At 33.8% G+C, this 14,011-nt stretch overlaps 1 long non-coding RNA gene across 1 annotated transcript; it reads left to right on the forward strand.

Annotated features, from left to right (window-relative positions):
* The first annotated feature begins 9,880 nt into the window (after positions 1-9,880).
* LOC127879881 (uncharacterized) lies at positions 9,881-11,377 on the forward strand. The gene is made up of 2 exons (XR_008049317.1): positions 9,881-10,000; positions 10,593-11,377. It is a non-coding gene; the product is annotated as an uncharacterized LOC127879881 (long non-coding RNA).
* The last annotated feature ends 2,634 nt before the right edge of the window (positions 11,378-14,011 follow it).

Genomic DNA, 14,011 nt, shown 5'->3' on the forward strand with positions numbered 1-14,011 from the left:
CATAATAATTATTTTCACATTACGCGAATCATATGAGTTTCCCTATAGATATTGTATTAAAATTTATGTTACGCTAATGTACGATGATGAAAATTGTTTGGATTTTTCGAAACACGCTTTCCTGATTGTGTGAATATAGGCTATGCATTACATTACCGAATGCGATTGACGGTTAACACAGATCAAATAGAATAAGATAACCGTTATGACGGAACACACAAAATGCAAGAGCGCCCAATATATATAATTATATAATCGTGCTCAATATGATTAGTTTGTACTTTTAAGCGACTAACATTTTATTCGAGCCGATCGTCGAGTCCGAATGGTGAGTATGACAGCAATTTACCAGTACAAATACATCTCACTTGTATAGAGAACGCTACCGTACTATAAAAATAATCTTGATAACAAGTCATATAATTTCTCGACAGAAAATGAAAACAGTTTGATATTGATGTCAGCAATAAGATAATATGCGAAAATGGGTCTTATGTCATATACGGCCAGCGTAGCTCCATTCGGTTATGTACGGTATTAAGTCACGTCAAGTTTCGTGGTCGAATTATAGCATAATAATTATTTTCATATTATGCGAATCATATGAGTTTCCCTATAGATATTGTATTAATATTTATGTTACACTACTGTGCGATGATGAAATTTGTTTCGATTTTTCGAAATACGCTTTCCTGATTGTGTGAATATAAGCTATGCATTACCGAATGCGGTTGACAGATCAAATAGAATGAGATAACCGTTATGACGGAACACACTATATATATATATATATATATATATATATATATATATATATATATATATATATATTGGGCGCTCTTGCATTTTGTGTGTTCCGTCATAAGGGTTATATCATTCTTGCATTTTCTGTGTTTCGTCATAACGTTTATGTCATTCTATTTGATATATACACACATCAGCCATCTTCATAAAGTTTCACAGTATTTTTAAAGACGTCATCATATTCAATGTTGCGTCAACTTCACGAACTAAGAGAATGTTTAGGTCTTTTTTAGTTTTTCATTCCACACGTAATACACAGTTGCAGTATTTCATTGTCTGGTGAATACAATTGTTCCTCTCAATATTTATATCACATATGCTGTCGATTTGATTTCATCTCTGAATAAGTCAGCGAACACTCAGAAAAACCCTGAGAACAGTGAAGTATATAACGACATACAAGTTTTCAATCACAACGCAATTTATAATTTGGATTCAATTATATACTATATATAAACGGAGCCGAAATCCCGTTACATTTTGAACTTTATCAAAATGTGTCCGTTTTTAACTTAACTAGTAGCCATTTAAATACCTTCGTCTGACCGTTTACATTTGAAACGGCCACTAGAAAAGCTTTTCGAAACCCTACTTAATGAAAAATTAATTACCACTTTTATAGTGTTGCTTCGTTTGTGATAAAGTATGCGATAATAATCGTTAAATAATGACCGCTTGGTCAACAATTCACTTTTCGATCATTTAAGTTTTGTTTTAATATTGGGATAAAAGCAAAAAACAATCAGTGATTTGATTCTGATTATTGTGAAATGAGAAATAATTATTATTCCAGCCGAAACAATACACTCCATATACATCACATATTGCTATGGTAAACATTAGTTCGAGAACATAATAAACATCTATCGTGCCATTTGAATACAAAAGATCTTGAGCAGTTGAATTGTTTCGACTTTTTAAGTTCCTCAAACTGGGTGTTCCAGAAGTTCGTGGATTTTCGCTATAACTTTCATTTGGTAACATAAATGGATAGAAAAATGGCCGGCTAAGAATATTTCGTCCTTTCCCAATCTACTCTCCAAATATCATGGAAATACATAAAACAATAAATATATTACAGAGATTTAAACATGTGCACAATGCGCACACCGACGCACGTGTAACGTTTCTGTTCAATGTCAATGACGTTATGAATTTAACAACTGTCAAATCTTTTCCACATAATCACATCCAACGCGAATGCACTTTATGTGTCGGGAAATCCACTTGTCAAAAGTGTCTCTATACCAGTCAGCGTCAAAAGACGACACGATTCCCTGTGTTGCACTTGTAAGTTCCTTTGAACTTGCAAAGCGAATACCGCGCAACTGTGATTTAACTTCCGGGAAAACGCGGAAGTCCATAGGAGCCAAATCCGGGCTGTAAGGAGGATGACTGCGGCGCTGAAACCCGATTACATCTATCTCAAGTTCCGTTGACTGGGCCCTATGCGCAGGTGCATTGTCGTGGTGTAGTATGACGGCTGAGGCATCCGTAGGTCTCTTTTTTCTTAGAGCATTCATTAAATCCCGGCGAAGTACCTGCAGTAGGCAAATTAAAGAATTTTAAGTTTCATGTAACTTTTTTTAAATTGTAATTAATATATTTTCTATTTCAAATACGAATAATTTTCTGTAATAACAAAATTGTCAAAAAAACAATACTAAATTCAATAACGAAATGTTATTACCTTTTGATAATATGTAGCATTAATGATTTCGTTACGTTAACCACTGTCGTTTTTACCGTCGCGGTGTTACAGCTGAGAATGATGTAAACAACTTTGAATATTTAACCTACGTGTGACGTAGATATGTGACGTCAACGTCACGTGAAATTTTCCGTAAATTATGTTTATCAACGACATTAAAACCAAATTTAAATTCGCTTAACGCGCATACTTATAATAAAATATACGCGTGCGCCGCTTGTTGTTACTGAGGTCTCTATGGCAACGCGTTTCAATCGCGCTTTATGGAATTCATGCATTTTAGGCTTATATATAAAGTCCGTGATAATTGGTTTCTATAAATGTAAATTTCATTGACTTTTGCCAGCAAACTAATAAGTTATAGCGAAAATCCACGAAGATCTGGAACACCAGATATGCGAAACATATAAAACAAGAGCACCGCATAGCGGGTGCCAACGCAATTTATTTTTGAATAAATGAAAGCTTTTCAGAATCTTTTTTAAAGGTCACAGTGACCTTGACCTTTGACCTAGTGACCCAAAAATGGCTGTGGCGTGTAGAACTCATCAAGGTGCATCTACATATGAAGTTTCAAAGTTGTAGGTGGAAGCACTTTGATTGTTGAGCAAAATGTCAAAGTTTTAGCACGACGCCGGCGGACGGCGGACGACTGACGGCGGAGACGAGCTGGATATGACAATACCTCGTGTTTTCTCCGAAAACAGCCGAGCTAATAATGCAACATTTTGCATTGTATATCGTTCATATCTATGTATTTCTTATTAGTGTGTACAGTGAATGTGGTAAGATTTTTGCTACAAAAATGGTGTATTACTTTAAAGATTTGCAGTAATCTTTAAAAGATTAAATTCAATACAATTCAATGAATGATGACAAATTCAATAGTGATACGTCTGGATAACAATTTAATCGACTTAACATATCGAAGACATTGGTTAAAATATGTGTCTTTTTTTGCAAATACACGTTAATATTTAATTAAAAATACAGCCACCAATAACCTCTTCCAGCCGCGGCACGTCTACGGTACATAGTTCACGGCTTGACACTGTGTATATGATGATAATGCACTCATATCGGAATACCTTCGCATGCGTGAGAATAATAATACCAAAAAAATGTTTCCACAATGAAAAGACTACAAAAAATAAAATATGTTTATGTCATATACGGTCAGCGTAGCTCAGCTATAGCTCTTCGGGAGTAACAGTGTATGCTATTAAGTCACGCCATGTTTTATGTTTTCATGATCGGACGTTGTAGTTCCTGACCAGACTGTGCGGATGTACAGGCTGGGCTGAAGGTACGCTTGCCGTATATGACATAAGAATCATTTTTGAATCACGCGTAGCTTATTACGTTGTCTATTAATATTGTATTGGGAATTCTATTTCATGAACTTCCAGTAAGTAAAATGGCTTTTTCAAAACACGTGTTTCTATTTGTTTGAATAGCAGCTAGGGTTTACAAAATTTAGTTTATTGTGAACTTCAACAAAATGGCATCACTACGTGTGCATAAATGTGACATGTAGGAAGTATAGTATAGTATTAAGCGGTGTCTGCTATGTGCGCAACCAATAGCTATGACATGCGCACGCAATTACTATGACGTGCGCACTTCATAACTATGATGTTAAAATCAGTATTCGCCATTTGAAAATAAACATAAACGAATGCGACTGAAAATATACTTAAAATCTCCCTCAGGCGCGTTTGAATTTGGCGGCCCGACTTTAAACACTCATGTAACATTCCTATACGAAAGTTTTATTGAAAGAATCACATCTAAGAAAGGCATGAATTTGCAATGCATTCTACACTTTCGTGACAAGCTACAGTTATATTAAACACTGTAGATGATGATGTTGTTCTTGTAGAAGCATGTTCGTATAGGTGTTATCCGGATCTAGAAAATTGAATGTTGTGTTGTTGCTATTCAGAATTTATTTGCAGGTCCTGTGTGCCCCTTCACGGGGTCATTTTTTGCTAGACCTGCACCTGTGAACTTTCAGGCTTAATTTTGAGCCAAAGTTGGTCAAATTTACCCCGGTAGCCCGGGTATTCGCCAAATAATTTTGATTTTTTGGGAGAGTTCAGTGCACGATGGCCACCTTTATGTGCCCTGTAACGTGTGATGATGATCTGGCGTGGATTATGTAGTGTTTTGTATGTGAGTAATGTGTATGTGTTATATAGATGTGTTCTGGGTCTTGTGGTGGCGATCTGTGGATGGTTATGTATAGTATATGGTATATGGTTGTTGTGCATTTGTCTGGAGCGGAAGGGTAGGAGTTTGTCGGTTGCTCGCGTCCGTCAGTCAGTCGTGCAAGGCAGTATCTCATCCCAGTTCCCAGAGCGCAGGGCATGCCGCCCCCGCACGAGCGCACCCACGCCGAGCGGGCCTGAACCCGCCAGCACAAGCATACGGCCCCGCCCCTAGCCCCCAACCGCTTGAGCTTCCCGAGACAAACGCAACCTCGTCCACCCTGTTACTGCTCGGGACACCAGATCAGTCAAAGGCCGACCAAGAAGTCTCACGATGCGGCCCGCCGGCTATGCCCTGCCTTTGGGTAACTATAGGTTGTTTGTAGATCATTGCTCGGTCCAGACCGGAAGAATAAAGTTACATGCAGCCCGAGCAGGGCCCGGACGAGTAGCCGATGACGATCGTCGATGCGGCCCGTCTTCTGTGGCCCGCCCGAGGGCACTTCTCGTGATTATAGTCCATGGATCGGGTTCGGTAGACAAGAAACAGGTTATATTAGTCTATGTATGTGTTTGTCCCTAGTTTTCTATTTGTATATTTATTCAAACCTCCTATTTGCTTTAGTTGTATTTGATCGAGTTGTTTGAAGGTAGTTTGCACATTATTAATTGTGTATTTGAAGAGCGAGTGGAACATACGTTTTATCCATATACGTATTTTTGATATGCCGATAAGCTTAAGGGTGTTAATTTGTTCGAGTAAACGCTAGTTTTTTAGAATGCTATTTTGGTATCGCTTATTTCATTGATTAAATGCGGTTATATTGCTAATTTTAAATTGAAATCCACCAGAAAAAAAATCGGAGAAAGAAATATGTTGATTTTGATCGTTCGTAGAATGCGGGGTTTCTTATATATTTTCAATTGCAAGGGAGGTAATTATAAAAGTATAAGGCTTCAAAATACTTTATATCTGTATATATTGGTGCTTGTTTTGCAATGTACTGCTAACATATATTATGTATTAATATTTTTACGTTGTTAAAGAAATATTGGTTCGCATTTTTGCGTAGGTATATACCAGATCCGATATGGGAATTTGTAGTGATGACATTGGCTGATAAAAATGCACACGTCGCGGTACGACTCAAACAATACGAAATACTGTAGAAATATTACTTGATTAATATTGCATTCGCAGTGGATTCTCCTTATCGGAATATTAATTTGCATGATTTCAACGCGATGTATCTAGAAAATTTAATGTTTTATTTATCAAGGTATGCTGATAAACTATCGGTATTAAATTTAGGGTAATAGCTTCGCGATTAAGGGCGATGGTTCTCAGTTCGACGTTGTTACAATTAATTTTTGTTGTTTTTAGTTGGTCGCGTTAGCGGCCAACTAAATTTACAGAGCATACTGTGCAAATCAGAATGTGCTTAGAAGCCTTAAGAACGGAAAGAACCACAACTCACTCTGCTAGGAACGATTACCGCTGCCTGTCTGCAGCAGACGACAAATCATTCTGCTCTAGCAGTGAATGTATATACCAGCTTGTAAAACGACATGGGCCAGTCTAGTGTTTATCATTGAAATCTGTACATATCGGCTGCTTTCAGGGAAAACGGGGCTTAGTGCACGTCAAATAAGATTAGCCTGTGCACACCTAATCAAGGACGACAACAGCGAACAACTTCAGTGTCTTTTATAATATACATTATGTCCTATGTTATATGGCGTATAGCTGCTAATATATGTGTGTATAAAATATGTTTACCGTCTTTGTTTTTATATAAATGAAATCATACTGAAACTCTACGAATTGAGGATTTACATGGTTTTATGAGCTTTAAAAGGTTATTACGAACAACAATTATTATCTTTTTTAATGCAGACACTTTAAAAGACTGTGAGTGCGGACCCAGGATCCTGCGATAAATCAAACGGAATGGTACTTAAGGTACTTCAGACACGTTGATGAAACTCAGACATTCGGGTATATTGAAGTTATTTTTAAAATAACTGGGCTAAGCATTGGTTTCGGTAGAAAGGTACTGCAACAATTTCGCTAGATTAAAACACATTTTAACACTCCGCATTATGATATTTTGATTCATTTTTTTTACATGTATACCCAGTGAGTTTTCCTTTGACTGCCTTGCGGATACAGATCCATAGACATGTGCTTTTGAATTATAATAACAATTAATGAGTTTATTAACTACTTACATTATCGTTATTTTCATCAACATCATCGTCTTCATCCTTATCATCGTTATCATCATCAGCAGCAGCAGCATCATCATAATCATCATCATCATCGTCGTCGTCGTCGTCCTCGTCCTGCTCCTCCGTCTCCACTTCATCATCACCATCATCATCATCATCATCATCAGCAGCAGCAGCAGTAGCAGCATCGTCATCAGCAACAGCAGCAGCATTATCGTCACTATCATCAACAACATCGTTATCGTCGTCATCGTCGTGATGATGATCATCATCATCATCATCATCGTCATTGTCATCGTCGTCGTCCTCCTCCCCGTCGTCGTCATCGTCATCATCGTCGTCATCGTCGGCACCGTCATCATCGTTATCATCATGAACAATTTCAACAACCGTAAAACCTATCGCTCAGCTCATTTTTGCAGTGATTTTGAATGATTCTCTTTTTAATTATGACTTATATAAAATCTTTTTGCTTAATAGAGTTTGCTGCTTAATGTACTAATAACTAAATAATTATGTTGATAATATTGAAAATATATGGTTTCAATTTTATTTATCCGTCTAAGATGCAGTATTTGACCAATTCAATTTGTCGCTAAAAGTATTCATTACACATTCAATCCAAAAACGCGTTACGAGTTGCTATGGAAACTATAATCGCATTCTGATAAGAATGGTGTCTGTATTAGGGTCTGTTTAATTTCTACGCTCAATTGCAATTCATACAAATATTTATAAGGGTACCGGTATATGTACTTTAGACACACTCTGTTATCCAAACAATCCTTGTGATCATAAACAAATAAACAATGAAATATAAATCAAATTAAATGATAAAAAATGGTATTTACCTTTTTGCTGTTGCTAGTAATCAACAGAGCAGCAAAACTTTAAAATATAAATTTAAATTATATTCAATTCATACTATGCGCGCTTAAAGATGCGAAGTTTATCTAAATCTATAAGCACAATCATATTAATGTTTGTTAATACAAAGCTGTATAGGCTAGGTATATTAGGAATTTGGGGTCAAACAAATTCCTTCACAATAGTTTTTATCAACAAACGATTTATCAATAACATATCAAATTCCAAAAAAAAGTCCTAACAAAATCTCCGTGCAGTTTTCGAGATATCACTGTTTAAAGTGAAGTCAATTCTAAGAATTAGCGATGGTACCGTTACTACACCATACAACCGTATTTTACCGGAACCGGTGTAGATGTAAACAATGTGCTCTGAGCAGCGTTCATTATTTAGATCACTTTCTTGGCTATTTCCAGCTATAAGCAGCATTTTCTAGGTAAGTAATGTGTTTCAGAATCAAAAATATATAATACAAATAACGCTAGTCTTATGTAAATTCAATTTAAATATTTGTACCCGTTTCTTAAAAATGAAAATGAAAATCGTTGCAGACGACGGAAACTCGTTTTCGCTTTACCTTATATATTTTTTCAATTTTCGGCTTTATATGATATTTGTTTAGATTTCTACATCGTAAATTATGAAAACATCAGTAATATATGCACATATGATTGATATTTAAATTATTAAATAGACAACAATATATTGCACGATTCATTTTTTAAACTACGGAAGCGTGAAAGTGCCATCAAAATTAAAAAACTGAAATTTTTTATAAAGAACTAATGTTTTGTTTTTAATTCTTTTTCAGGGGGAGATGTTTGTTTATCAAAATCACGTCTGCTATTATGAGCTTGCTGGTTTTTCAGCATCATATAAATAAAATCAGGGCTCGAAATTAACACTCGCACACTCGCAAAATGCGAGTGAAAAATACCGATTGCGAGTTAAGTTTTAAGCCACTAGTAATTTTTTGCGAGTAAAGAAATAGTGAAAAAAAAACACAGTAATATTGCTAAATGCGTTCGACGTCCTGAACGCTAAACCATAGGTCATAGAACGTCCTATTACCCGTATGCGGAAGCACGCACCTTGTATATAGACTAGTATACTTATAGTACAGATACGAGAATGGTATTGGTACAAAGAACGTTAAACAGTCGACTTATTCACACGTGTTCATTGAACTTGAACAGACATGGCGTCGAAGCGAAAAATAACTAGTTTCTTTTTGCCCACAGATGGAAATAACAATACGAAAGATAAAGCAAAGTTAACTGTTGAATACAAAAACAAAATTAAATTATGTTTCCAGCAAAATTTGCGAGAATGTTTTTGATTTTGCGAGTTGGTATTAAAGCTGCTCGCAAGGTTTTGCAAGTAGAAAAAAAAAGTTAAATTCTATCCCTGAAAATAAAGGTATTTTAACTTTATATTTATATATCTTTAAACCATTTAGACATAGCTTTACACGTAAGAAACTTTATACGAATAAAAATAAAATATACATGATAAACTGGATAAGGTCTAGTTTCTGTTGTTGTTTTTTTAATTATTATATACAGATATAATAATGTAGCTGTAACATTTATACTTTAACTTAGAATACAATAATGTCTGGATAAAGAATCAAACAACACTAATACAAATATGCTTGTCCCTTCTTTTTCAGAATCATGTCTGCTGTTATCTTCAATTATTTACCTGTGTGTGATGTCATGAGACAACTGTGCTTTCCCTGCATATGAGGAAACAACTGTATATAACAAAAAATGAGGTAACCAAATTTTGTGTTGTACTTTAATAAATTAACATTATATATGGTTTTAGAAGATGAACTAGTAATATGTGAGATCATTTACAAAAACATCTGTAAATGACTAAGTCTATCTTTATATTAGGATTATAGCTGTATATATTTCCATAGTCCTGCTGGCTGCATTTATAAACTTTTTTTGAGGGGAAAAAAAGTACTTGATAATATATAGTAATATACTATTTGTGTAAAATGCATGTAGCTTTAAACATATTTTCAATATTTACAGCCTGGAAGTAACCAGTATAGACATAACTAAAAAGATGTGTGTCATCTGTGGAGAGCAAGATGACCGTCAAGTTTCAAAACATGGAGAAAAGGGATGTCAAGGACTTTCATTAGCTGCAAAAAACTATAAAGGTATTCTAACTAATAAATTAGTATTCATTTAAAATCATGACGAATAATAACATAACCTAACAGAACAAATGGTTTATTGTTATGCAAGGCCTCCGGTCCAAAATAGAATTATTCAACAATCATCCAATGTGATGAAAACCGAGATATGCTATTAATAATATATTATCAACACGCAGAACAACATGAAACTCAAAGACATGGGCATGCAATGTATATAACATATCATATTATAATTTGACATGCAATTAATTGAAGTTATATCTTTCATAGTAAGAGTACTTATAACGTCGTGAAACACTTTTATATAAATAATCACTCAGAAACTTCTGTCGAGTAGTAAACGCTTCGTGCATATATTTTGCAATAGCAATTACACTCGTTCTGTCATTTTCCGACATCATTGTATAAAACAGATTTAAAGTTATGTCCATTAAATATATAATAATATTTAATATAATAACACATTGCTATCAAGGTTAATGTATTTATCAAATTAAAAAGTCCACTGTTATAATGAAACACTTTATATATTTATATACATGCAATTAAATACTTGTAACACACAATTAACAAAAGTTTAACTTTTTTTCAGACCAGATTATCGTGTTTGTTCCGGGACAATATGTGCATATCGACTGTCTTAAGACATATTGCCACCCAAACCAAACCAGTAGTAGAGGGAAATCCACATCAAACTTAATGTCAAGTCCCAAAACCAGGCAATCAACAAATGGAAATTCGTTTGACTTTGGAACAAAATGCTTATTTTGTGGTTCTGATGCTAAATTAAGAAATGGAAAAAGAGGCATTGACGTTCATCCTGTTATGACTCAAGAATTTGAGTTGACTATTAGAGAGTCATGTAAATCTAGGTGTGATGAATGGGGTGCTACTGTTCTTGGGCGACTTGAGTCCACAAATGACCTTCCTACTGTAGAAGGTTTACACAAGTAACAATGTGGTACATGTTGAAACTCTCTTCCAACTAAGGCGGCAGCAAGGTTTCATAGCTTTAGAACATATTTACAAGTCCAAACCTGGGTCGCTAGTGAACTAAATCCATTAGAGTGGGGCTGGAGAAAAGAGAATGACTTGTTGACACCTGTAAAGTATAATATGTGAGCAGCGCCTGAGCGGTTATTAAATGTCATACGATGTAACTGTGAAACCGGTTGTGATACCAAAAGATGTAGCTGTCGGAAACATGGTTTAAAATGCACGGGTTGTTGTGGTGAATGCAAAGGAACAAGTTGTAGTAACGTACAGTCAATTATTGAAGAGCTGGATATCTAGAATTTAAAAAATCAGATATCTTTCAATGTAAATGCAATTGGTAAAGTGTTTAACATAAACCATCAAATGTTTTGTTACTTGACATATTAAGCAAAGCATAATTGCTCAGCTAGTAGTGTTAATTGTTACGTATCATCCTTTTTTTAAATTCAAATCAATGAGATGAGATTGTATATTTCAAACACACTTTCTGTGTTAAATGTTTTAATATATATCATATTATATTATATATAATATAATATTATACCTTAACTGTAATGTAGCTTGAATATTGCCATTAACAAAGAATTATTGTTAAGTTGTTAATGCTAGTGGTTATGTTTTAATTATTCAAAAAGCATATTGAAAATGCAGAAATATCTTGATTATAAAAAAACTTCATCGAACTAACGCAAATTTCGATTTTTTAGTCAATTTGTCACATGTTGAATAAAATATTTTCATGTTAACATTAAGCTAAATCAACTGTCATACATTTAGAGTTCTCTTTCATGCAAAGTCTTAGAATAAACTATGATTGATAAGTATAATTGCTAGCGTTGAAACGATAAGGGTTCATGCTTTATCACATGTTATTTCATCAAATTACTTACAAAATGACTAAAAAATGTAATTTCTGAAAAAAAAATCACTTATTCAAGATAGATAATTTGAAAAATGTTACATATATATCATATTCCAACATAAAATGATAAATTAACATTGAAATAAATGGAAAATGTATGATTATTCTTTCGTAGTAGATGAATTCCAAAAATGTGTGATGAAAATTAAGAAAAAGGCATGTTTGCCCCAAAAAACACATTTCCCATCAAAATACAGCTTAGGACTTTTTTTCTAAGCTTCTCCTTTCATTTTAGAATAGAAAACTGTAGATACCAATTGTGAAGGAATTAGTTTGAGGTTAAGTGTTTTTTTGGGCTAATATAACTAGCCTAGTAGTAGTTATCTGATTGCGCTTGAATAGATGTGATTGTTGTTGTTGCATTAGTAGTATCATTAGTTTGTATTTCGGTATTAGGTATTCCAGTCTCACACTATATTGGCATACCTTTTTTTTATCAGATGACTTATAATTGGCATTGGAATATTTCAATAACAAGTAATCAACACAATTGACCTTATGTATTGTTAATAATTTATCCATACTATCATTTATAGTTTAGGGATAAATAAGCTGTGTCATTTTTTATTTTTTATATTACTAATGGTTCAGAAAACTCTGCAAATACTATATGCCGTAATTATTATAAGTTTCCGGTCACTTAAAGATATTGTTTTTAGTGTTGAAATATTTAAATACGAAAAATATTTATTATAAGTGTGTTATGTTCGTGTGTCAATTATTTAATTGAAGTAGAAATAATACATCAATGTACAATAATTGTATTATGTTGTACCCTTCGTTCTGTGCTTTAAAAATACAACTTAACATCTTTGCAATCACCTGAAATAATAAATAAAAAGTAAAAACAATAAACGTTAGGCTTTCTTAATACGATATCATTTCAAACGCTGTTGGAAGGAACCATTGCTTATTAGAAGTTTACAAGGTAATTTACCCAAGTACGCAAATGTAATGGCCGATCGCCCATAGGCATGATGCTGCCAAGTTTTATTACTTAAATCCGGTAATAAAAATGCATGATCGAAGGGTCATCAGATAAGCAAAAACAGGGCCAAAATCTGATAAAATAGCGCTGTTTAACTGACTGTACGAAAATCCGTATGTCCGAAAATTTAGAATCATGAAAAATAAATATTTTGGCTTAAAAAGGAGATGTAAGAAAATGTAAAATGTAAAAGAAAATACGGTGGTTTTATGGTGCCTAGTACACACATAAACAACATACATGAACGTGCAAACTTGTACATAACATTGCAATATCGTGCAATAATTATCAGTTTTAAAATGCCCTATGATTCAAGTGGGGTACGGACATTAGCCCATAGAACATAAGTCCATAGGACATTAGCCCCTTCAAATAAGTGCAGGTTAGGACATTAGCCCTCGGATGTTTTAAAACGTTCATAACTTTTTTTCAATTAAACCGAACATCTAATTTACTGAGTGTGTTAGATTTAAGCAGGATATTTGTTTTCAATTTATCATTCACGTGTTCCTCTTAATTGGGTCGTAATCGCGATAAACACCTTTTGTATAGCGGTGATATTTAAAAATTTTGTTGTTATGAAATACATGACTAAGTCAATTATATTTAACAGTCAATTTATTTGAATTTTCATTGTTTTAGTATTGAGTCTCCAATAAATGTAAAGCTGTTGATGATGAACAAAAAATTGTTTGCGAACATATTCTTTGATTAGAAATAGCAACACCCAAAGACATTATCTCAAGTGTAAATTTCATTTTTTTTTATATGAATGTACGCACATGGTAAAACTAGTCTATTAAAATGCAATAACTTCATTTGTTCTCATGTGTTTATTTAATTAATTATTAAACATAGTTATTTGTGAATACTTGTTGTTATATAATATTAAACTGTAGACGCATACTGAAAATAAAATCACAAGCACAACGGTAAAGTTGTTTTTTACTAAGATTGTAATAGTGTTTATTAAATTATTACAACTCTTATGAGGATAAAGTTGATAGTATAACACAATGTATCTGAAGACGATATATACATATACACATATGTTGTTGTTGTTGTTGTTGTGGTTATTGTTTCAATATCTTTATGAGTAGCATAA

Source organism: Dreissena polymorpha, chromosome 4 (genome assembly GCF_020536995.1).
Source record: "Dreissena polymorpha isolate Duluth1 chromosome 4, UMN_Dpol_1.0, whole genome shotgun sequence".
In the NCBI taxonomy this organism is placed as follows: domain Eukaryota; kingdom Metazoa; phylum Mollusca; class Bivalvia; order Myida; family Dreissenidae; genus Dreissena; species Dreissena polymorpha.